Source organism: Ascaphus truei, chromosome 1 (assembly GCF_040206685.1).
Source record: "Ascaphus truei isolate aAscTru1 chromosome 1, aAscTru1.hap1, whole genome shotgun sequence".
NCBI lineage: Eukaryota > Metazoa > Chordata > Amphibia > Anura > Ascaphidae > Ascaphus > Ascaphus truei.
The window spans coordinates 48,125,584-48,150,032 of record NC_134483.1 but is presented as its reverse complement, the minus strand read 5'-3'; the positions used below and the strand labels follow the sequence as shown (position 1 = coordinate 48,150,032).

General features: G+C 45.4%; 1 long non-coding RNA gene across 1 annotated transcript in view; it reads right to left on the bottom strand.

Moving 5' to 3' along the window:
* The window catches only part of LOC142468985 (uncharacterized), a 40,372-nt gene extending 16,136 nt beyond the window's left edge, over nucleotides 1–24,236 (bottom strand). The window contains exon 1 of the long non-coding RNA XR_012788928.1: nucleotides 24,194–24,236. This is a non-coding gene — a long non-coding RNA (uncharacterized LOC142468985). The remainder of the gene's footprint in view (nucleotides 1–24,193) is intronic.
* Nucleotides 24,237–24,449: the final 213 nt, after the last annotated feature.

Genomic DNA, 24,449 nt, shown 5'->3' with positions numbered 1-24,449 from the left:
GTCTCGCACCTCATTGCCGTAGCAAAGTGTGCTATTAGTTTGTTTCCTGATCGAGATACCTCATCCGTGGGCCTACCTAATAAGAAGACCCACGGATCCAGTTGGATTTTGAGGCCCAAAAAGACCTTTTGAAGCCAATCTCTAATTCGTGTCCAGACGGGAATGATTCGTGGACAAGACCACAGCATGTGTACCAGATCCCCTTGTTCCCCACACTGCCTAGGGCAGAGAGGGGAAGCTCCCGCGACGAATTTTGCCATTCTAACTGGGGTGAGGTACCACCTCAATAATACTTTATATGAGTTCTCCTTCAGCGTCGTACAGATCGAGCTGCTGGCCGCAGCTTTGAAAATTGCTGTCCACTCTTCGTCGTCTAACGGTCCTGTCAGGTCTGTCTCCCATTGAGTCATAAAACTGGGTCGATGTGAGTCATCCTTATCTGTCCCAACCACCTCCCTGTATAGAGCAGAGATGAGTCCCCGTGTATCGGTTCCCCGATCACAGAGCTTTTCAAAATTGGTTAGTGGTGGTCTGTTTGGGTGTTTGGTATAAAATGCCCGAACCTGGAGGTATCTAATAAAATCTGTGTTGGGTAAGCCCTTTTCTGACTGTAAGATCTCAAATGTTTTGATTGTGTCTCTGCCCTCCAGGTCCTTAAGCCTTCTTACGCCCCCCTTTTGCCAGCATGTGAAGTTCCTTCCAGTTAACCCCGGAGCAAAGTCCGGATTGCCATATAAAGGGGCCATTAATGAATTTTTAGAGGTCAATGAATGTCTATTTTTTGTCGCTTCCCAGACCGAGAGAGAGTTCAACACAGAGGGCAGCGGGTTTTTTAGATCTTTTAGTCTAGCCCTGGGATACCAAATAAGATCTTTGAGCTCTAGCGGAGCGCACACCTCCCTCTCCAAAGCTACCCATCGCCTCAGCTCTGGATCACCATGCCACTGCGTGATCTGACAAAGTTGGGCCGCTTTATAGTAAGCCATCAAGGTCGGCACTGCCAGACCTCCAGTTTCCTTAGGCCTTTGCATGATTGACATTTTTACCCGTGGTTTTTTATTTTTCCAAATGAATTTCGTAACTGCTTTCTGCAGTTCTATAATGTCTGATCTTACTACGGGTATCGGAAGAGTTTGGAACAGGTATAGTATCCTGGGGAGGAGGTTCATTTTCACACAATAGATCCTGCCAATCCAGGATATCCCATATGCGGCCCACTCTTTGAGTTCCTTGGTGAGGGCTCTTAGGAGTCGCGGATAATTCTCTTGATAGAGATTGCGGCTATGTTTCGTGAGAGATATTCCGAGATATTTTATAGCTCTGGCCTGCCATTTAAATTGAAAATTAATCTCAATTAGTTTCTCTGTCTCCTTTGGGATGTTGAGATTCAATGCCTCCGATTTTGATTGGTTAATCTTAAACCCGGAGATTCTGCTGAATTTATCTAATAGCGCGAACAGATTGGGCAACGAAGTAAGCGGCTTTGTTAACGATAATATAATGTCATCTGCGTATAGAGCGATTTTATGCTCTTGGGAACCAATTTGCACTCCGGCTATGTCCGGGTGGTGGCGGATATGTGCCGCCAGCGGTTCCACGCATAGGGCGAACAACAGGGGCGATAGAGGGCAGCCCTGTCTGGTACCGCTTTTAATTTTAAACACCTCAGATGGGAAGCCCTGGTGTATCACCCTGGCGGTCGGGGTCGTATATAATGCTTTTATTGCCCTTATGAGTTTTTCTCCGAACCCAAATGCCTCAAGCATGGACTCCATATATGGCCAATCGATCCTGTCAAAAGCCTTCTCTGCGTCTAAACTTAAAACTACTCCTCGGATCCCGTTGGCGTTAATGTAGTTGATAATATCTATTATTTTTCTTGTGTTATCGGCCGCCTGTCTGTCTATAATAAAACCAACCTGGTCCGGGTGGATAAGCCTCGGCAGGATCGAACTCAATCTATTGGCCAATAGTTTGGAATATATTTTAACGTCCGAATTTATTAAAGAGATTGGCCAGTAGCTTTGGCAGTTTGTAGGATCTTTGTCCTTTTTATAAATTATGGATATTGACGCCTGAAGCATCTGGGCCGAGAAGGGTTCCCCCGCCAGAACTCCATTGAATAACTTAAGCATATGTGGTGCTAGCACCCCTATAAATTTCTTATAATATAGATTAGAAAACCCGTCTGGGCCTGGGGCCTTGGAGGGTTTCAGATGTTTGATTACCGTCATCAATTCCTCTAACGTGAAGTCAGCCTGAGCTGCCTCGTTTTCCAGTCTGCTCAGCTCTGGAAGGTCTGCTTCCTCTAGGAAGGACTGTAAAAGATTAGTTGTTTTTGGATTGTGTGTCACTTTCTCCCCATTATATAGCTGTTCATAATACTGCCTAAACTCTTCCACTATGCGTTTGGGGTTGGAGGTCATCTCCCCCGATTTGGTTTTTAGAGTTTGTATGTTATAACTTGGTTGCCTATTTCGGATCCTGTTGGCTAACATAGTGTCCGGCTTGTTGGCTTTCTCGAAAAATTTCCTCTTTGTCCAACTTATATCTCTCTCGGCCTGGGACGTGAGGAGAAGATTAAGCTCAATTCTTATATCTTTCAGCTCCTTAAGAATATCCTCTCCACCTGATCGGCTATGTAGTGCGGAGAGTTCATGTAGCCTCTGATATAGCTGTGTCAATTTCGCTTCTCTTTGCCTTTTACGTCTTGCTGCGAGACCAATCAGTGTTCCTCTGATTGTGGCCTTGTGAGCCTCCCACAACATGTTGTGGGATTCCACAGTGCCTGAGTTTGTAATAAAAAATTGTCTGATCTCGTCTTTGATTATCTGCGCTAATTCTGGAATTTTAATAAGGGACTCGTTTAGTTTCCAGTTTGCTCCCGGGCTAACCTGCCTAATTTGGGTGCATCTTAGCTCTATAGACGCATGATCCGACCATGTAATGTCATGTATAAGGGTGTCGGAAATTTGTGGGACCATTCTACTCGATACAAAGAAGTGGTCCAGTCTGCTATAACTGTCATGTGGATGTGAGTAGAATGTATAAGAGCGCTCGCCTGGGTGTTGTTCTCGCCATATGTCTACCAGACATCCCCTACGGAGCCCTTCTAATAGCTCTCTGGTTCCTGCCTGTCTCCTCTTCTCCTGTCTCGGCGATCTATCTATGCGCGGGTCTAAGACTTTGTTAAAATCACCCGCTAGTATCACGTTACCAATTGCGCAATTTTGTAATTTAAGAAAGAACTCTGAAAAAAAATGGGGATTATTTTCGCAGGGGGCATATATACACGCCAATGTAACTTTAGTTTGCTGTAGGGTGCCTACTATAATAAGGTATCTACCGTCTGGGTCTCTTTTTATCTTCTCCAACACGAATGGGATTCTATTATGAATCAAGATAGCCACTCCCTTTGTCTTTTCTTTGGCTGAAGCCAAATAGAATTTCCTATATTGCTTGTCTATATAACTCGGGTTCTTATTACGGCAATAATGCGTCTCCTGAAGGAATAGAACGTCAGAATTTCTGCGCTTGAATTCAGCAAACGCTTTTCTGCGTTTTTGGGGGGAATTAAATCCCTTGACGTTCTGGGATATAAATGATAATGTCATCGTTGTGTGTGTGATGATTCTGCGTATGTGTATAGGTTTCTCCTCTTACCCGGGTTGTGGTGGCCCGGCGGCCAATGGAAGAGGATCTGTAGGTCTTGTGTTGCTATGTTTTCTGTTCTGAGGGTACCTGAGGGGGGGGAAGGGAAACACAAAAGGGGGTGACAGGGGACATATAACCTTGTTATAGTAATAAGGGAAACCCATTTGGTCTTTGGAGACCTGTGGTTTGCTGCCCGGGAACACCGCTCCGCTTCCGGATGTTCCCATTTCCCCAAATAGGGTTGTGGGAAGGCATCCAGCTCGCGGCAGCCCAGGTCTTTGATTAGACTGTGGCTTAAGGCCACATTCCAACCCCAGAGGCACATGCCAACAGGCACTAGAGAGGGCAGACTCCCGCCCCTCCGCCGGCAGCAAAATGAAAACATTTTTTTTAGCATACAGCATATAAACAGCATGATAATTTCAACTTTAACTCATCTTGTTATCTGGTACCAAACTCCGGTTGATCCCAACCGTTTACTGTTTAGCTTTTATTGTTTTTATTCTTCAGATTTTAACTGGCTACCCTATCCCTATATGTTCAGCTCATCCCCCCTCCCCAGTAGGGGAGTGCGCGGACCCCTCTGGAGTACTCCGGTGCTCTGTGCAAGCCGTCCGATGCCTGCTTTAGTCCTCGGTGCTGGGACAGCTCGTAACCTGCGCGTCCCGCGCCAGAGTCGCTGCCAATGACGTCAGTTTCCGAGCGCCGGCCTCTCGCGGGAAGATATTCCTCGACGTCAGCTGGGGGCGTGCGCAGGTCTGGCAGAGTCTTGTGGCTGGTGTACGCGGTCCCGATGGGCGGGGTTACCTGGAGCTCCTCACATGCCCGCCTGAGCGTTCTCCGCCATTCTGCTCCGTCCCTTCTCCTCCGTTTTCTCCCGCCGAGCTACTCTTGGAGCCTCGTGGAGCCTTATGAAGCCATCTTGGTAAGTTTACAGACTAGGCAGATTTTGCCATGTTTTTTCTTCCTTTGTCTTTTTCTAGCCAGTGGGGCACATTCCATCCGCGTCAAAGCATTCGGGGGGGGGGGGGGGGCTGTGTTGTGGCCCCTCTTACTTGGGGCTGTAGCTTGGGAGGGTATATAGTTCGTAAACTTTTTAATGCAAACAACTGGTGAACGAAACTGAGAACTTTGGTGACCAATCTTCACCCCGGTCTCGAAGGGCCAGCTTTTGTTTGTTGTTGTCCGGATGGCTGTCGCACCTTTTCCCATTCCGTCCGTCGGGTCACTCGTCCAGCTGGGGCGTCAGACTGCGGTAATGCATTAGGATATCCCAGCTTGGCCAGGAACCCAGGCCCCTCTGCGATATGTTTAAGGACGTGTGACCTGCCATTTTGCAGTACAATCAGGGCAAAGGGGAAAGCCCAACGGTAGCGTACATTTTTCTCCCTTAGGAGTCTAGTGACTGGTTGCAGGGCTTGACGCCGCCCCAGGGTGATTGGAGAGATGTCTTGGTATATTGACATCTCTGTGCCCTCAAATTTGATCGTGGGGGTGGCCCTGGTGAGTTTACATATGTCAGCTTTGGTCTTGAAGTGGTGCAGTCTCATGATCACATCTCTGGGGGGGTTATTGGGAAGTGGCTTGGCCCTCAGCGCCCTGTGACATCTGTCCATTACTAGTTCGGATTCTGTTTTTTCTGGCATTATAGATGTCATCCACCGATTTATTAATAGCTCAGGGTCCAGGATCTCTTCCGGTATCCCCCGTATCCTCAGGTTATTTCGCCTGTCTCTGTTCTCGCTGTCTTCGTGGCGTTCTTCAAGCTCCGCTACCTTTCTCTCCAGTATTGTAACTCTGGCGTCTGTGGCGGTCTGACAGCGGGTGGATTCGTCCATCTTCTCCTCCAGGTCGTTTGTGCGGGCTCCTATGCTGTGAATGTCTTTTCTTAGAGCGTCCACTTCTCCGCGGAAGAATGTCTTTAAATCAGAGAGGAGTTTGGCTATTTCTTTCTTCAGAGCACCCGTCTGTTTCTCCGTTATCGCGTCCATCTCTGGACCGGAATCAGATTCGGATGCCGCCATGCTTTCTTCCTCCTGTATCTTTTGCGCTCCCACAAAGTATGAGCGCACGTCTTCCTTCTGTTTTGATTTTCGTCTGGTAGCCGCCATGAGACTTTATGCCTGGGTCTTATGCCTACTAAGTCCTGTTGTTCTTGTGCGCTTCTGATGAGTTTTATTATGCTTTTTGATGTGTTTACTGCCGGCAGTAGTCGGAGCGATCAGGTTAAGCTGCCATCCCTGTTCCTGCCGCGCATGCGCCTCCTCAGGGGGTATACACTTAATGACGAGGTAGTCCTTTATATACCCTCACTAATTAAATACCAATTATGAGTCTAAAAACAAACACATATTGTTTTTTTAACAATCTTCAGGTAGAATACAAAATTCATACGACATTCAGTATGCCACAAACGGAGATAACCATGTACTAATAAAGAAACTAAAGATATTCCAATACGAAAATGAAATTACAGTACATATCCATATGTGGAAATGCATATGGCAATAGGATGATAATCAACCACTACCAATAATGCATCACCATACACAGCATATCAATAAAGCACTAAAAATGCACCAGGGGAGGGGGGTATATAGGTATAAGAGTATACTCCAAAACATACAAACCATTATTATATCATTGAATCCAACAAGATAATTGGATCAACTGGAATAATCATAATGTCAATAATGGAATATATTATTGACACAAATCAAATATAATTTGAATGTGAGGGACATGAGCTACATGTAGATATTATACATGGGAATATGTTTAGAGTGAACTTGAGCCACTTAAAAAGTGAGGATAAATGCATGACTATAGAAAGCTGGTACAGAATGACACACTAATCCCTAAGGAATGACCCTCAGATCGAAATCCAGATTCAGACCCAGGGAAGATGCAGTTTTCAATTGGTAAATCCAATATGGCTCCCTTTTCGAAATTTGTGTCACTCTGTTCCCACACCTCCAATGCGGTGAGGGGCATTCTATGCCCAAACACTTCAAACCCTCTGGGTCTGGAACAGATTTTTAGGAATCCGCAACGAGTTGCTAAATCCACGCATTGGATTCTACAAATCTGTCAATGGATTGTATCAAATGGCAGTTTTTGATGAATCCAAGTGGATTCAAATTTACCAAATCTGTTTGTGGATTTTACACTTCATAATGGCTTTTTGGGGGGGAAATGCGAGAAAATCAGATTGGGGTGGATTCAACCATCTCTATATAGGCCCTATGGATAGATACACATGGATAAAAGGTACCCATGTAAATAATGGAAATTTTAGGGCCTGGGTATGTGACGTTCAATCAGTGTAAATGGAGAAGAGTCCGTAGAATTGACATGTGATCTTGTGCAAAGTAGCCCATCTATATCAAAAACAGGAAAATCTAAAGCAGAAATATTGTTTATAGACCAAGTATTGTTTAAGATCTTGACATTAAAAGAAGTAGAACAAAACCATACATGGGATATATTAGACACTAGATTTATAATAACATTTATTTATAAAAAAATATTTATTTATAAAATGTTTTACCAGGAAGTAATACATGGAGATTTACCTCTCATTTTCAGGTATGTCCTGGGCATAGAGTTATGATGACAAATAATACATGGTTACCAATACATAGTTACATTAAGTGAAAAGGGTTATACATTATATACAAGACATTGCATGCACAGTTAAGATAATATATATTATAGGCATATGTAACAGTCACAGACTAGATTAAAATGGGAAATATAGGTAACAAGGAATTCCAAGGATGTCAGGGTAATACTGTTACTCACAGTGATGGACTGGATTATCCTAGAGGTGACGGTATCACCTGGTCTAGTGGAAATACAAGAAAATAGAGATCATTTACAACTTGCATGTACTACACAGTTAAGCTTATCCGTCTTTAATGAAATGGACAAGGGATAGTGAATTTCTGGGAAGCCTACTGTACTTCATGGATCACCTAATACGATAAAGAGGCTCAGTTGGGAAAGTATATTGGTCATTACAAACTCTAAGTTACAGCCTAGACAATCCAAGATTCTGTGAAAAGGGGAAATATCTACGTTGCATCTCTTTAGCAAATCAAAAAGGGAAATGTGGACATGCGTTAGTTAATGTAATTTCACCTAGAAACATTACTTGTAAAAATAAAATCTTCAAACCCTTGGATGGACAATGTATAACTATAGATGTCCAAAGGAACCGTCTGTCCACTCAAGGTTGACCCCCACAGCTAGTAGCCAAATAAGATAAGTGCAGAGCAGGAAAAAAGACCTTTTGAAGATGCGGGTAAGGGTCACTTGCAGACCTGCTTCCCATGTGGGGCCAGCGGCCGCAATTGCAGCAGCCCACGGATGGAGCTCACACAGCTCACAAGAGTCCGTCCCCTCTGTGTCTCCTGGTCTTGTGATACCTGAAAGGGTATTCACGCACTTCCTGCGCGACCACGATCCAGAAGCAACAAAGAAAAAATGATCGATATCAGCGCTGTTCCTTGGGATGACAGACTCCTTGAGAAAGGGCCAATTCGCCCGAAACATGTGGGAGGAGGTCTTTTTTGTTATGTTCTAGTATCTGTTTTATGTAGATTTAATAAATTGATTTTACTACCTACCTGGTGAGTCTGTCATCCCAAGGAGCAGCGCTGATATCGATCATTTTCTCTTTAATGTATAACTATAGTTTGGAAATGTTATGTTTCTGAATAGAAAATTTCAACTAGATTCCCTCAGTGCAAGGAACATCTTATGAATATCGTTAAAGGTATAAAACAGTGGTTTGGAGACAAAAACTAGCAATACAAACAGAAATAAAATAGGTTTAATAGAAGGATTCCTAGGAGGAGTAGGAAGCATAGCCAATAGTGTGGATATCAAGACTTTAAAATCTGAAGTTCCCTTACACCTCCACCGGGAATGCTTTTGCTCCTGTCTTGACTGAGATCTCTCTCTATGGTCCATTGTTACTCGGAAATCAGATCTTCTCTGGCTGCCTTTATAAACTTCCTGTTCCAGCAGCCAGATGCCTGTTTATACTGGTTCCTATTGCACAAGCTACGGTTCTTGCATGTTGCTGTGAGTTGTTCCTGTGTCCAAGTCCTGCCCTCGAGCTCTAGTCCTGTTATTGTGTTCCAGTCTTGTTCTTGCCTTTTCACTGCCTGAACGCTACTACTGACCTCAATGACGCCTTTCAGCTACCCTGGCCATGCCGTGATGTGGCTTGCAGGCTTATAACGCTTTGACCAAAGGGTTTAACTAAATAACCCTTACTCATGAGAATACTAATATAGCCCTGGTCCCCTTACCAGCGCGGGTCCCCGGCAATGGTAAGCTTCCCCGCAAGCCCCCATTTCTCCCTTTAGGTGCCGCACGGCCAGCGAAGGCGGTGCGGCGAGATAGCCGGCAGCAGGAGGCGCAGGGAGACTCCGGTGGCTCACCACAGGTTGGCACCGCCATCCGGGCGGGCACCGCCACGTTGGACTTGACCGCGCATGCGCGATCGCTTGCGCATGTGCGGACGAGTGCGGCGGCCATCTTGTGTGTGGCAAAATGGCCGCACATGAGCAGCAGAATGCCGGGAGTTGCGGCGGCCATCTTAGAGGTTGCAGACAAAGCGCAGGGCAATATAGAACGGCAGGAAGGCCCCCTAGAGGTTGCGTATGCACAGGAAAGTGGCACGGCGGCCACTAGGATAGCGCAGGCGCAGATAAGAAAAGGTAGGCGACCATTAGAGAGGCGCCCATGAGGTCTCCATAGGCAGGAGCCTCCTTGGGAACTACAGTTCCCAGGAGGCATAGCTGCAGGCAGTCAGATGTTTTAGCTTAGCCAATAGGGCTGAGGAATCCTCCTGTTAAGGGTTAGGATCTACTTAGGGATATTATCAGGCTTGCAGGAAGGAAGTGACTCAGGGAAGGGAGGCAGACAGGGGAGGAGGTAGGTGTGCAGGGTCAGGGACCAATGCACTAGGCCAGAGTACCCTCCCCAGGCCCCAGATAGCCCTGAGTCACCAGTGAGTTGCTGCAGCTAGGGACAGACCCAAAGTAGGGCTGCTGCCACCTTAGCTGAGCAGGATAGCTAGTTGCAACAGTGTTGTTTTGCAGTGCAGCCAGAGTAGTTAGCTGTGGCTGTTTCAGAGAGGCCCCTAATTGCGAAGGGGGGGGGGGGTGTTTTCTATAGTATACACAGTGTATGAAATACTTATTATAGGGCATACTGTAGCCCCTGCCGTCTCCAGTGAGGGGCGTCATGCAACTGCAATGTGTACTGTAACCGGCAATGGTGTGGAGGACGTGACAGCACGGTAAGAGTGGAGACCACCTGTTCAGAGAGAAACGAGTTTGTGACGTGCACACTGATTTTATGCTACATGTGAGTGCATTAGCTCTCTTTTGAAAAATGTTACACTTTTAATAAATAAACTACAGTAGGACTGCTCTGTCTCTCTCTCTCTCTCTCTCTCTCTCTCTCTCTCTCTCTCTCTCGTTTTATTTTCATCTAATAAAATATATTATCTGCAATGTGACTGCTGAGTAATGACATTCCTATTAAAATATTCTTATAATCTCTGTCCAGGATAAAGATGATACATTTACTGGCAAATGTTTTAATGTACACAGGTGGGGAGTCTGACTATTGGCAAATGGCAAAAAGTCATATATTTTAGCATATACATTCATTTTTCTTAAGATATAGAAAATTACACAAACATAGTTTACTACAGCTGACACATATCTAGGCTCAGTAAATACGTTTTCCACATTAAATATATATTTTCCTGAGTACACAGATATGATTCATATGAATTATATGAATACCTCACAAATCTTTGGGGTATTCAAACTAGGATTTCCCATCAAAGACAGAACCATCGGTGTAGATTTGTAAGTAGGCATGTTTCCAAGGTGTGTACATTTTACAAATGGAGTTTTCAACCCAGCTTTAAAATACGGCATTTGAGAGGTCAAAAGAAACTAACCCTGAACATGAATCTAAGAGAGACGCTTTTCTCTGGCATTTACTGTACACATCCCTGTTAGTACTACATTCACTAGCATGGAGATGTAAAATCACAAGGGTTGAAAGGGCTTTGGCAAAATGAAGTCCAAGAAGAAGTATGAAAAATGGGAGGATCGAGTTTAACCAAAAAGTGAAAGACAAAAATGAACTATGTTACATTACACAAACCTATACTAATGCCTTGGAATATGGAAATATATGAACTCAAAGCGTGGCTGCATCCAGTAATAACTAGAAGTGGTAAATACATGAAGATGTAAGACCTGCCTATAGGAAAACATAGTAAATACTGTAGGACAGGTGATACACAATCGGAAAAAAATAAATATCAACATAATGATGTTGCCCTCTTTCCCTTTTGCCAAGACTGGTCTACTAGTGCAGCATATACCTGCAGGCTCACAGAGATCTGAGCCTCCACCACTAGGAGCCTGGGGCAATGAATATATTAATTGGCAGCGCCTCCACCTGCCCAGGATCCCAATACTATGAGATAACCCCAGACAGGAAATAGTAACAACAGCTCTTAGATTAACTTGATAACCTTTACTGCAGGTGTTACACAGAATGCACATGAATAATAATCAACACGTTAACCATAACCCTTCCCTTCAGGATAAGCGTTGACCCACCACCGTGTATTCCCACACCATGGCCAATGTACCAACCCAGTCCCTTGGTCACTTAACCACTGAGTGTCCCCAAAGAACCCACCCCTAAGGCGTGATCACCCCTAAGGCGCCTGTAAGGTACCGGTATGTTTGTGCACTTATGAAATACCTGCCGGGCGCTCCAGCACCCGGACACGCTGACTACTTCAAAAAGGATCCGCCGCTCCACAAGGTCCTCAGCAAGATCCTGAACTCCACAGAAGAGGTTGGCCAGGTGGCAGTTCAATAGTCTGGTCCCAGATCAATAGTCTGGTCCCAGACTAGGAATATCAGATTACTCAGCTTCAGCAGATTTGTCCCTGACTGTTACTGAATACTACAGGCATGGTCCCTACGCAAAGGGCTGTCCCTACTGCAACCACAAGCTGGAGGTGACTCAGGGCATTAACTGGGGCCTAGGGGTACACTGACCTTAACCTTGGCGTCGCGTGCGCCCTCCCTCTAATGGCTGACGCTATTTCCCTCGTGCAGGCACGACCCTGGTAATGGCCGCCGCGACTTCCAATGCCTCCCGCGCATGCGCAACAACCCTCAAGATGGTGGCGCCCTCCGTCTGATCCCAGCGCGAGCCGTGGCGACGCGCTCGCTACCCGCTAGCAAGGTCCCCCGCTGCCGCGGAGGTAAGCACGGAGCACCCAGGAAAGGGAGCCTGGCTACATCGACAATAAAATAATAAGCCTATATGTAAATGGCGTGTGTGTGTAATTTAAATAGGTGCAGTCACACTTTAGGACATTTTAACCACGAGTCAAAAATTCAATACTCTAAAATAATCATCAGAAACATCCTTCTATGGATTCAAAATATAGTGAAATAAATATGGGGAAAAGATCTCTATCTTAAACATGTAAAGATGAGAAGGACACCAGACTCAGAAAAATTAAATTAGTATTGAAGCGTGTATATACAGAAACAACATACTTTAAAAATGTTTCTAGTTTAATACTGTATAGTTAGAATAGGGATAGTTTATTGCAATTTAATATACCCGGCTATCTTTAATTAATAGATCGTTGTTAAAAACTAGGTGGATGACTGCAATTAATAAGGTCAATGAGGGTGGATAGGATTTCTCTACAGCAGGGGTGAGCAAACTTTTTATGCCGAGCCCCCCTTTTCATTCATGAAATTTCTCGGGGGCCCCCCTGCCTGATGTAATCAAAATCACATTACGTCAGCGCACGTGAGCTGGTTCATCCAATGAGGGAGAACCAGCTTTGTAACGCCCCCGCTAGGCGTCTACAAAAAAACTATTTATAACAAATGACATCACTTAAAAATAAATATTATGATATTTGTCTAATAGCGTCCCCATTTCTGCTGTATTATTAATCTCTCTCTTCCCGCCACATCAGGACCTCTCTCCCCTCTTCCACAGTCTCACACTCCTCTCCCAGTCTCTCCCCTCCCTGTATTTCTCACTCCCCCTCCCTCCCCCCACTCTCTCTTTCCCTCCCCCCAGTGTGTGTCTCTCTCTCTTTCTCCCTCCCCCTAGTGTCTCTCTCCCTCCCCCCGGTGTCTCTATCACACTCTCCCTCCAGCCATTGTGTGTCTCTCTCCCTCCCGCCAGTGTCTCCCTCCTGCCAGTGTCTCTCTCCTTCCCTCCAGTGTCTCTCTCATCCCCATGTCTCTCTTTCACCCCCTCTCCCCATGCCTCTTTCCCCCCCTGACCATGTCTCTCTTTCACCCCCTCCCCATATCTCTCTTTCACCCCCCTCCCCATGTAGCTCTTTCACCCCCCTCCCCATGTAGCTCTTTCACCCCCCTCCCCATGTAGCTCTTTCACCCCCCTCCCCATGTCCCACTCACCCGCCCTCCCCATGTACCACTCACACACTCACCCCCCTCCCCATGTACCACTCACACACTCACCCCCCTCCCCATGTACCACTCACCCCCCTCCCCATGTCCCAGTCTCACACTCTCTCCCCATGTCCCAGTCTCACACTCCCTCACCATGTCCCAGTCTCACACTCCCTCCCCATGTCCCAGTCTCACACTCCCTCCCCATGTCCCAATCTCACACTCCCTCCCCATGTCCCAGTCTCACACTCCCTCCCCATGTCCCAGTCTCACACTCCCTCCCCATGTCCCAGTCTCACACTCCCTCCCCATGTCCCAGTCTTACACTCACCCCCCCTCCCCATGTCACACACACTCACCACGCTGATGCAAGAAGGAGATGCAGCTGTGTAGCTGTGTAGCACAGCGCCACCTAATTGCCAAAAGAGAAATTGCAGCTACAGACGGCTTTTTTGTCTGCTCCTGGCAAAATCGCCGCCTCTGCCTGCGCCCTCCCTAAACAATCTTGTGCCCCCCCCCCCAGTTTGCGCACCGCTGCTCTATAGTGTTTGGTTATTTAAATATCCATGTAGTTAGAGGTGGTTAGAAATATTGAATAATTGCAGTAAATATTATGCCAGGATGCGATTAAATTATTTATTTATTTATAAAAGGTTTTACCAGGAAGTAATACATTGAGAGTTACCTCTCATTTTCAAGTAAGTCCTGGAATTGGAAATATGGTATTGTAGATAATACAAATGTAGGTAATACAAGTGTAGCAGCCTTGCTAATTTGGCCTTAGTGATTCCTGGTCCTTACAGGGAGGTAAGGGGTTAATTCTTCCTTTGGCCTTAGTTGTTGCACTTTTTGTGTATTTATGTTTCAAGTTAAAGGTTAGTGCCTGGAACCGCCTTATTCTGAGAGGCCAGAGAGTCGCCTGATATGAGGTGATTCTACTATAATGTTTGGCCCATCCTTTTATCTGCCCAGCAACAGGGGTGGGGAACCCAGGTTAGAAAAGCTAGGGTTCAGCCATTTTTGCCTCAGATCACCAGGTACCAGAGGAGGGGTCTCCAGGCTCTCCTAGGAGGACACTTTATTGTTATTGTAAGGTGAGGGGGGCCTTAGAGACCAGTGTGCCAGAGTAATTACACTACAGTAGAGAGTAGTTCCCTACTGCAGGGTTTAAGGAAGAAGCCCTAGGAGGACTGACAGGAATTTCAGGGAATCAGTTTTCCAGATCTGTCCTGAGCAAAGTAAAAGGCTCTTATAGAGAGATGAGCTGCTACACATCTCATAGTGTGAGGAACTGGATAACCCGAGTCTTGAAATACTAAAAAACAGCCCTGTTCATCTTCAAGTTGAAATTCAATTAAAAGTTAAAAGTTCCTGGCGCCCTCTATTTTTGTTCTTACTCCTTGCCAAGAGCCTGCACAGACCTACAGCACACTGAGAAGAACCAGGTAACTGCTGAGCACCACACACCTACAAGTATATTTCTATTTAAAAGAGACAGTACTACCATTTTGACTATGTTATATTTTTGGTGTTCACCCTATCCTTCAGCCGGGGGGGGGGGGGGGGGCAGATAGGGGGGATATACGCTATCCACAAGTTATCTGGGAGATATTCAGTCTGTAAATCTGTGATGTTTTGTGTATGATATGTCATTTTGTATGTTGCACTTACTTTGTTATGTATCTTTGTGATGTATATATATTCACATATATGTAAATCATATGAAATATTATGCCCTTTATAACTGGTTGATTAAGTGGGCATATTCCTCTTAATGTAACACATACTGTAAATAACATGAGGTGCTGTTACAATATCACAATGGGGTTTACACGGTGCAGGTGTTAGTCATGGCGGCGTTGTACTCAGGGTTGCCATGATGATTACAAACCGGCATGACATCATGACGCTTATGCGGCAGTAGTGGCTGTCAAAAGGTGGAACACTTTTGCAGCAAAAGGGGGATGCACCGATACAAGGTACACAACTTAATAAGTTATTTAGACTCTTGACATAGGGCTGCTGCCCGAAACGTCGAGTCTCTTCAGGTGAGTGTGTCAGCTATGTACAGTAAGTGTTTTTTCAGATTTTATTTTATTTAGTAAAAAATAAAGACTGAAAGACTGTTTCTATTATCTCAATTACTAGATCTCAACCACGCCTAGTCTGTTGACACCTAATTAGAAACTCTGAAGCTGATATACTGTAAGGTGTATTGGGGTTTATTTATTTTTTTGCGAATTTGGCAGCGCTTCAAATCCAGGAGTTCCTTTGACCCGCCGATTTTCGTGGATAACTCTCCAAAAGTGAAATCCACAATTGTGGATTTTTGTTTTCCATAGGCAAGGAAAAATCTGTTCCCCGATCCTGAATTCTAAATCCGTCTGCAGATTGTTAAACATGAACCAGAAAGAGAGAGAAAATATTTGCACCTGGATTGAAAACTGGTTGAAGGATAGACAACAGAGTTATCGGAAATGGAAGTATTTCAGGTTGGGCTAAAGTCGTAAGTGGAGTACCTCAAGGATCGGTATAGGGACACCTGCCTTTTAATATGTCTATGAAATGACCTTGAGTTTGACATAGAGAGCAAAGATGGAGTCTTTGCTGATGCCATTAAATTGTGTACTGAGGAGAAAAGAACCCCCAAGTGAAGCACTCTTGCACTAGATTGACATGATTATTTAGTTAAAAATATGATTTTATTAGAAACATAGTAAAACAATGGGGTATAAAATAGGATTAAACAATTGACAATACGCTGATTTCCCTTGGGGACAGGGTAATCCCTGGGTTGGTAGGTATTGTTAGTGTTGCTTGAAAACACAAGCCCCAAGTATCCTTATATCAGGAAGCCTTGGGGAAAGCTTATATGAGGGATTTAATGCAATCCTTATATGTTGTGCCAGGTATACTTGTTGTGCAATTGATGCATTAGTGTTGAAATGACACTGCATATTGCTAATTGATATAGATAGCCTAGTATTAGCAGTGAAGTGTCATATCAATCTTGATACGATAGTGCACCTGTGTTATCTAAGGGGTTAAGTAATCAGTTGACAGAACTGCCCTATAGAGTAACGCCAAATAGCAGCTTAGGTCTGGTATGTAGATCCTAATGCTAGGATGTTGATTGCAGATGTAGCCAGGTACCCCCTCGGTCTCCGTGTGTGCCGGAGGGGCGGCGGAGTCAGCGGTGATCTCCGCGGCGGAGGGTCGCCATGTTGGCTGTGCTCGCGCACTTCGCAGAGTTGCGCATGCGCAGTAGCGGCGAGCGCGAGTAAGGGGTCCTTGCGAGAAAGGCAGGCAAGGGGCACCTTGCGGCGGCCATTAGAGGGATAGGGACAGCGTGAGTGCGGAGCGGCGGCCATTATAGAGAGAGCACAAGGCTCCCTATGTACAAGACTGTAGGCAGGACTACAATCCCCATGATGCTCACGGGCAGTGACACCACTTGATACCAGGGAACCAGTGAGGCTGCAGGATTCTCCTGGAAGAGAGGAAGGACTATTGCCTGCTGGGAGAGGAAACAGGCAGTGCGGATCAGGAGCCTGAAGCTGCAGGTTAGATCCACGGAGCAGTGCTCCAGGGATTAGGGCAGATGTTCAATCCCCAGGGCCCAGTTAGTTCCCTGAGTCTCTGTAGAGGTGCTGAGAGTGCTGTATAGGGAAGGCCTTATTGCAGGGACCTTTTCATATAGTTTGAGAGAGGAAATGCTGCAGGACATTGCCTGATTACCAGCGCAGCCTGAGAGTGCTGGTGTGCCATCTGCTCCATAACAGAGACAGTGTGCAGTGGATCATCCGGCTGGGGATCCCTCCCCTGTGGAGTCAGAGTGTTCACCCCTTCTGCAGAGAGCAGCGGAGCACGGCGTGGGATCACGTGACGGTGTTGCAGAGTTACCAAGGATTATCCTGGTTAGGACCATAACCAGGAAGGTATTACGTTAACGTGCACCAACGGGCCTTCTGCAGGGTGATTGCAACTACACACGTGGGTTCTTTGGATAAGGCTTATTTATTTTAGCCTTAAAAACATACAGCACTCCAAAACAAATAGCTTCTCATCAGCAAACAAAAGAAAAATAGCTTATCTTCAGCATGTAAACGAAACAGGTTTTCTTCAGCATGCAGGACACAACATGGTGAAAATATAAGTGCAATATAGCGCTCATGCAAACAAATTAATACAATTTACAAAATATACAATATATAAAAAAAACCTGTGATACAAAGTCCAAAAGGTAGTCCTGGAGCTGCCCAAAAGGTTGTTCTGGTATCTCCCAACCAGATATAGAAATGTGGAAGGAGAACCTCCTGTGGCGCTGAGGCAAGGATAGGAATATAGTTGTGGATAAAGATCTTCTCTTAGGCTAATACCTCAAGATAGGAAGACAAGATGTACAGAAAACACTGCAATAGTGCATTACCCGGGGACAAAATTGTAAAGAGAGCAATTTAATATAAAACAATTAATTATAAAACAATTGAACCAAACATTGTATAATGCAATATAAAAAACTTTCCTGTGCTTGTGCACTTGGAAGATGAAACTTGCTCCGCCTTGATAAAAATTGAAATCCTACTCACCAAAGGTGACAAGGACATGCACATTTGTTTTAGGGTCTTTTCGCCAGGTATAACGCTCGCCGTGGGGTGAGATAAGCCAGTCACTGGGGGAGGATCGCCTTCTATACTCGGAGTCTGCTTGCTGCCAGAGTCTGGTTGATCGGCTCCTCTGCTGACGTCACCACATGGATATCACTGCTACGGTGTCCCTGCGATGCCAAAAAACCTCCAACGCGTTTCGAAACTCCTAATAGTGGATTTCTTCGTCAGGGATAGATGCTGCATGGGTCTGTGCTTCTATATATACCCCAGTTCATTCAATTATGGTAATTGTTAATTACTTTAGATGACACCCAGTAAAGAGTCCTCTGATAGAACATGGATGTGAATAGTTCTCTAATAGAACATGAATGTAAATAGCATCAAAAGGTAACAGAAGGTAAACAAATTTAAATGATTTTAAATATAATTGCAATATTGATCAATATTGAATCATGGATGCCCAGATTACGGTTCATAATTTATAGGGGGAAATTAATAAAACCCTCCTTCATAATAGACACTAATTAAATGAAGTGTAGAACAACGTACCTGTGCTAATAAGTCAATATATCAATACCTCAATACAATTCAATTTGCTACAACATATACAGCGATACACAACAAAATACATCAAAATCAAACGATCTAATGCTTGAATATAAATATGCAAATACAAAGAATAATATATATTTTTAACAACATATATAGTTACCAACATATATTTAAACAACAAATTGCTTAGCACCTATTGAAGAGACAATATATATCAGGTAGGAACCATAAGAGAATAACTTACAATGTACTATTTATCACAGTGTTGTGTTATTATAAATAAATAATATTGTGAATTTCTCATAATGAATTACTACAATATTATTAGTTATAAGTGTGAATAATATAAAAGGGTGAAATTAAAATAAAGATAAAAATAAAAACGAACTTAATGATATTTAGCAGGCAAATACATATGGTGAACAGTGACAATCAGAAGTGTGATACTTTTAACACTTGTCGGCAGACAAAACCACTGTTCATTTATATGTAATATTATTTAAGGAAAGCTGATAGGTCAAATTCAATGTTTAACCCCTGTGGACTAAGCGTTTTTAATTCAAAAATCCAAAATGATTCTCTTTTGGAGATGAGATTCAATGTATCTCCTCCTCGCTTGCAGAATGTGGGACATTCGATGGCTTGGTATTTCAGTCCTGCTGGACTTTGTGCATGTTTTATTTTAAAGTGGAGAGATACATTATGGGAATCAAAGCCCCTTTTAATATTGTATATGTGCTCCCCTAATCTTCTTTGCAGTGTTCTACCCGTGCGGCCCACATACTGTACTGTAGGCCGCACGGACATTCCAAGAGATATATAACAACCTGATATATATTGTCTCTTCAATAGGTGCTAAGCAATTTGTTGTTTAAATATATGTTGATAACTATATATGTTGTTAAAAATATATATTGTTCTTTGTATTTGCATATTTATATTCAAGCATTAGATCGTTTGATTTTGATGTATTTTGTTGTGTATCGCTGTATATGTTGTAGCAAATTGTATTGTATTGATATATTGACTTATTAGCACAGGTACGGTTGTTCTACACTTCATTTAATTAGTGTCTATAATGAAGGAGGGTTTTATTCATTTCCCCCTAAGGGGAAAGGGCTGTGAGCCCTGCCTCTCTCAGAGATTTGAGGACCGCTTTCAGCCTATTTATAGTGTTTACTATAAATGACAATGTCATCTAGGTAGGCTGCGGCATAAGTCCTATGGGGTCTCAGCACCTTATCCATGAGTCTCTGAAATGTGGCTGGTGCTCCATGCAGTCCAAATGGCATTGTCACAAACTGGTATAAACCCATGGGAGTGGCAAAGGCTGTTTTGCACTTGGACTTTTTCTCTAAAGGTATTTGCCAGTATCCTTTTGTTAAGTCCAGCGTGGATATATATTCCGCGTTACCAAGGGCGTCAATTAATTCGTCCACCCTTGGCATCGAATATGCGTCAAACTTGGATACCGCATTGACCTTTCGGAGATCCACATAAAATCTTACCTTCCCATCGGGTTTAGGGACCATAACTAGTGGACTACACCACTCACTGCATGATACCTCAGTCACTCCTAAGTGTAACATTTCTTGTACCTCCTTCTCTACCAGGGCCCTACGACTTTCAGACAACCTATAAGGACGGGAACGTACTTTTACCCCAGGTGCTGTCTCGATCGCATGTGAAATTAAGTTAGTTTGCCCTGGTAAATCAGAAAAAACATCATGGAATTGTGTAATAATTGCTAACAAATCCCCTTTTTGTTCAGAGGACAACTGTTTACCCATTGGGATTTTATCGTCACCCACGATGTTCTCCCGTGGGGGCTGAGGACCCAAGTCCGTTTCCTCCTCCACCGGGTGGATGAATAGAGACCGCTGCATCTTCCAGGGTTTCAGCAAGTTCACATGGTAAATTTGTTTACCTTTCCTGGACCCTGGTATAGCGATCTCGTAATCCACATCACCCGTGCGGCGGAGTACTTCGAATGGGCCCTGCCATTTGGCCAGGAGTTTACTCTCGCAACTGGGTAATAATAACATCACCTGGTCTCCCGGGTGAAACACTCTCATGCGAGCATTCTGATTGTAATGTCTCTCCTGACTGTCCTGGGCTGATCTAAGATTCTCGATAGCAAAATGGCCGACCACATCTAGGCGCTTCCTAAGTCTAGTACATATTGCAGGGTATTCTTAGAAGGGGACCGCTGTTCATCCCAGGACTCCTTTAGGAGGTCTAGGATACCCTGGGGTTGGCGGCCATAGAGCAGTTCAAATGGAGAGAATCCCGTGGAGGCCTGGGGAACTTCCCGCACTGCAAACAGCAGAAAAGGGAGAAGTTCATCCCAGGCTCTCCTCCCTGAATCTACAAATTTCCTCAGCATCCCTTTTAGAATTCGGTTAAATCTTTCTACCAATCCGTCAGTCTGTGGATGGTAGACCGATGTCCGAACAGACTTTACCTCTAGTAATTTTAAGACATCCTGCATCAGTCTAGCCATAAAATTTGTACCTTGGTCTGTCAACATAACCTGGGGAAGTCCAACCCGTGAAAACAGTTCCCACAACTTGTTGGCTACTTGCTTCGCCGTTGCTTTTCTCAGGGGAAACGCCTCAGGTTATCTTGTTGCATAATCAACTATTACAAGAATAAACCTGTGTCCTTTCGCAGAAGGTTCTAGAGGTCCTACCAAGTCTACCCCAATCCTCTCAAAGGGAATTGACACCAAGGGTAGAGGAACCAAAGGGGCTGGTTTTTGTCCCTTTGGACTAGTTAGCTGGCACTCCGGACATGCCGCACATAACTTAGCAATATAACTATGCATCCCTGGCCAATAGAATCGGGATGAAATACGGTCCAATGTTTTATCCCTGCCTAGGTGACCACCCCAAGGGACAGTATGGCTAGAGTGAACACAGATTTAACAAATGCCTTGGGAACCAATATCTGTCTGGTGACCTCCCCTGTTTGTGTCTGCCTATTCACCCTATACAGGATATCATTTGATAGCTCAAAATGAGGGAATACTATCACCCCCTGTGCATTCTAAATTTGCTCATCAATTTTTACCACCTTGTCATACTGTCTAGCAAGGACTGGGTCTTCCCTTTGCCTCTGGCGAAAAATCAGAGAGGTATAGGTCTGGTAAATCTCCAGGGCCCATATCCCCCTCCCTCTGGCCATCCCCAGTCATCACTTGTGACTTCTGGCTATTAGAATGGCCACCTTGAGACCCAGATTTCTGCAACCAGTCTGTTTGTCAGAGCGTCTTTGATTCCGAGATTTTTGAACCCGGTGTCTACTGGAAAAAGGTCTGCCGAGAAGGGAAACAGTTTGCCAGGGTTCTCCTGAGCCATAGAATAAGGCTCCTCATGAGAGACTGGAGCCATTAGGTCCGAAAAGAAAGGCCAGTCCCGGCCGAGCACAACGGGGGCAGGGGGCCAAGGAGCGACTCCTACTTCGAGGTAGGCCTCCTGGCCTTTACCTGTTGCCGGATTTTGGCCGTCGGATACCACTTACATCGCCGTGTATACATTCTATACTCCATGGGGAGTCAAAAGAACACACGTTAGGCGGTAACAGTTCCTGGAAGACCAGAGTTTTCCCAGAGCCCGAATCTATAAGGGCCTGGACGGTTTTCTCCCCAACCTGGGCTGGAAGTAGCCAGGGCTTGTAATTTTCTCCAGTGAAGGCCGAGGCGACGGTCCTGCTGAAGGAGCAATCCATCTGTGGACAGTCCACGTGCCGGTCGCCTTGTTCACTGCAGGCGTAACATGGAGAGGGTTCCCTCGCAGGAGGGTGCTGCGGATAGCGCTCCGATGGACTGGATACTGGAGACCAGGCATCTGGTTGGTCCTGTGGGCGACGTCCTTTGAAGTTCCTCTAATTTGGCGGCAAGCCGACATCAGGAAGGGGATGAGGGTCTCGGTGGGGACCAGCGTTTGGATTCCGCCCTTGCCAGAACGACTGCTCCTTCCGTTGTACTTGGCGGTTGCTTATGAACGGGTCGTAGGTTCCCCGTTGATCTGACCTCCCTCTTTGGACGTCCGCAAGTGGCGGTGGAGTCAGATCCGTCGGGTTCAGGACACTCGGCCTGATCCTCTGCCCCAAGGAAGTTCTCCACGAGTCGGACCGCCAAAGCTAGGGTTTCAGCAGTGTGGTGTTTTACCCACGAGCGTGCGGAAGGGGTTATTATTTGTAGGAATTGTTCCAACACCACTTGCTCAAGAATTGCCTCCTTAGTGCACTCCTCGGGTTGTATCCAGCGCGTACACAAGTCCAATAACCGCTGAGCGAGGACCCGGGGTCTCATCTTAGCAGTGTACTTCATGTTCCAGAACTGCTGCTGGTAGGTCTCTGGGGTCAGACCTAAGCGATCCAGTATGGCGGCTTTTACTTATCGGTAGTCCATTGCCTGATCAGCAGGGAGGCCCTGATATGAGGCCTGGGCTTCTCCTATGAGGAGCGGGGCCAAAGCAGTGGCCCAGAGATCTGCAGCCCAGCCCTGAGCTTCGGCAACCCTTTCAAATGTCAGTAAAAAAGCCTCTGGATCCTCGTTCGGAGCCATTTTCCTCAGGAGAACCGGGGGTCTGTTTGTAGGTTCTGGATTGGCAGACCCCTGGAATTGGGTCAGCAGCCTGGCCATCCGCTCATCCTGTGCTGCCTGTAGTCTTTCATCTCTCTCTGCTTGTAGCCGGGCCTGCTCCTGCATTAACAGTCCCTGCTGTATGGTCTGCTCGCACAAATACTTTTTCAAAGCTTCTTCCTTTTTTCTCATTCTTGTGTGTGTGTGTGTGTGTGGCCCTTTAACTGCAGGGGCCTTTTGAAAATCCCGCACATCTGACACCATATGTTGCAGGGTACATGCAACTACACACGCGGGTTCTTTGGATAAGGCTTATTTATTTTAGCCTTAAAAACATACAGCACACCAAAAACAAATAGCTTCTCATCAGCAAACAAAAGAAAAATAGCTTATCTTCAACATGTAAACAAAACAGGTTTTCTTCAGCGTGCAGGACACAACAGTTCATCAAAATGTACTTTGCAAACAGACCTTAAATCAAGCTGTTCTCTCTCCAGAGTTTTCAGGGTATTTCCTGCTTCAGTGTAACGATGCGCGGAACACGCCACCTGCGGCGTGTCCCTTCCTTACCTGTTTACTTCTGATCGCCGCCCTCTAGCTGCGAGTCAAGATCCTGTGTCTTTAAGGATTCTGAAGCAAGCAACGCCATCTTGCTTTCTGGCAAACCCTGCCCTCTTCCTCCTGACAGGAAGTAAGCCTCTCTTTGACTTTCTCTTTGCATTTAGTCTTTTGCTACCAGCCCTGGTGCCTGCTGGTACTCATCACATACTGTTCCTGCCTGGACCTCCTTGGGACCTTTACTTATCTCCTGTGGATTCCGGAGGACTGGGAAAGTCACTCTTATACTACTAAGGTTAGTTTACCGTCGGGTAGTGTAGGTACCTGCTTAGTAGGGTTCACCTTGACGTGGTAGCAGGCTTATAATTCCTTGGCCAATGGATTAGACCAAGCATGTCAAACTCAAATGCTAACAAGGGCCACATAAACAAGGTTTAAGTCTAGGAGGGCCGCAAAAAAAAAAAACTTACATTTTCATAGAAACGTAGGTTTATTTCGAAAAGTACTGCATGTGTGTGTGTGTGTGTGTGTGTGTGTGTGTTGTGTGTGTGTGTGTTGACCTCACTAACCGAACCAAAAAAAAAGCCAGACGTGAATGACTTCTGAACCCATTAACCAGTGTCAGGATGCCCCCTTTTAACAATTTCCAAAGCAGCAATCCGCCTGTGATCTTATCTGATCCGCAGTCCCTCAAGGTACTATACTGGAGGGGAGGTGTTCCCTACCTGTCTTCCGATGTCTCCTGCGTGAAACTTGAGTCAGATCTGGAAGAAAGCAGAATAGGTTATTTTGGTGTAGGTATAGTGCAGTTAAGATAAAACAGAGAAGAGTGGGTGAGGGTGACAGACAGAGGGTGGGAGAGAGAGTGGGAGAGAGAGAGAGAGTGGGAGAGAGAGAGAGGGGTGGGGGAGAGAGAGAGAGGGTGGGGGGGAGAGAGAGAGAGGAGTGGGGGGGAGAGAGAGAGAGAGAGGGTGGGGGGGA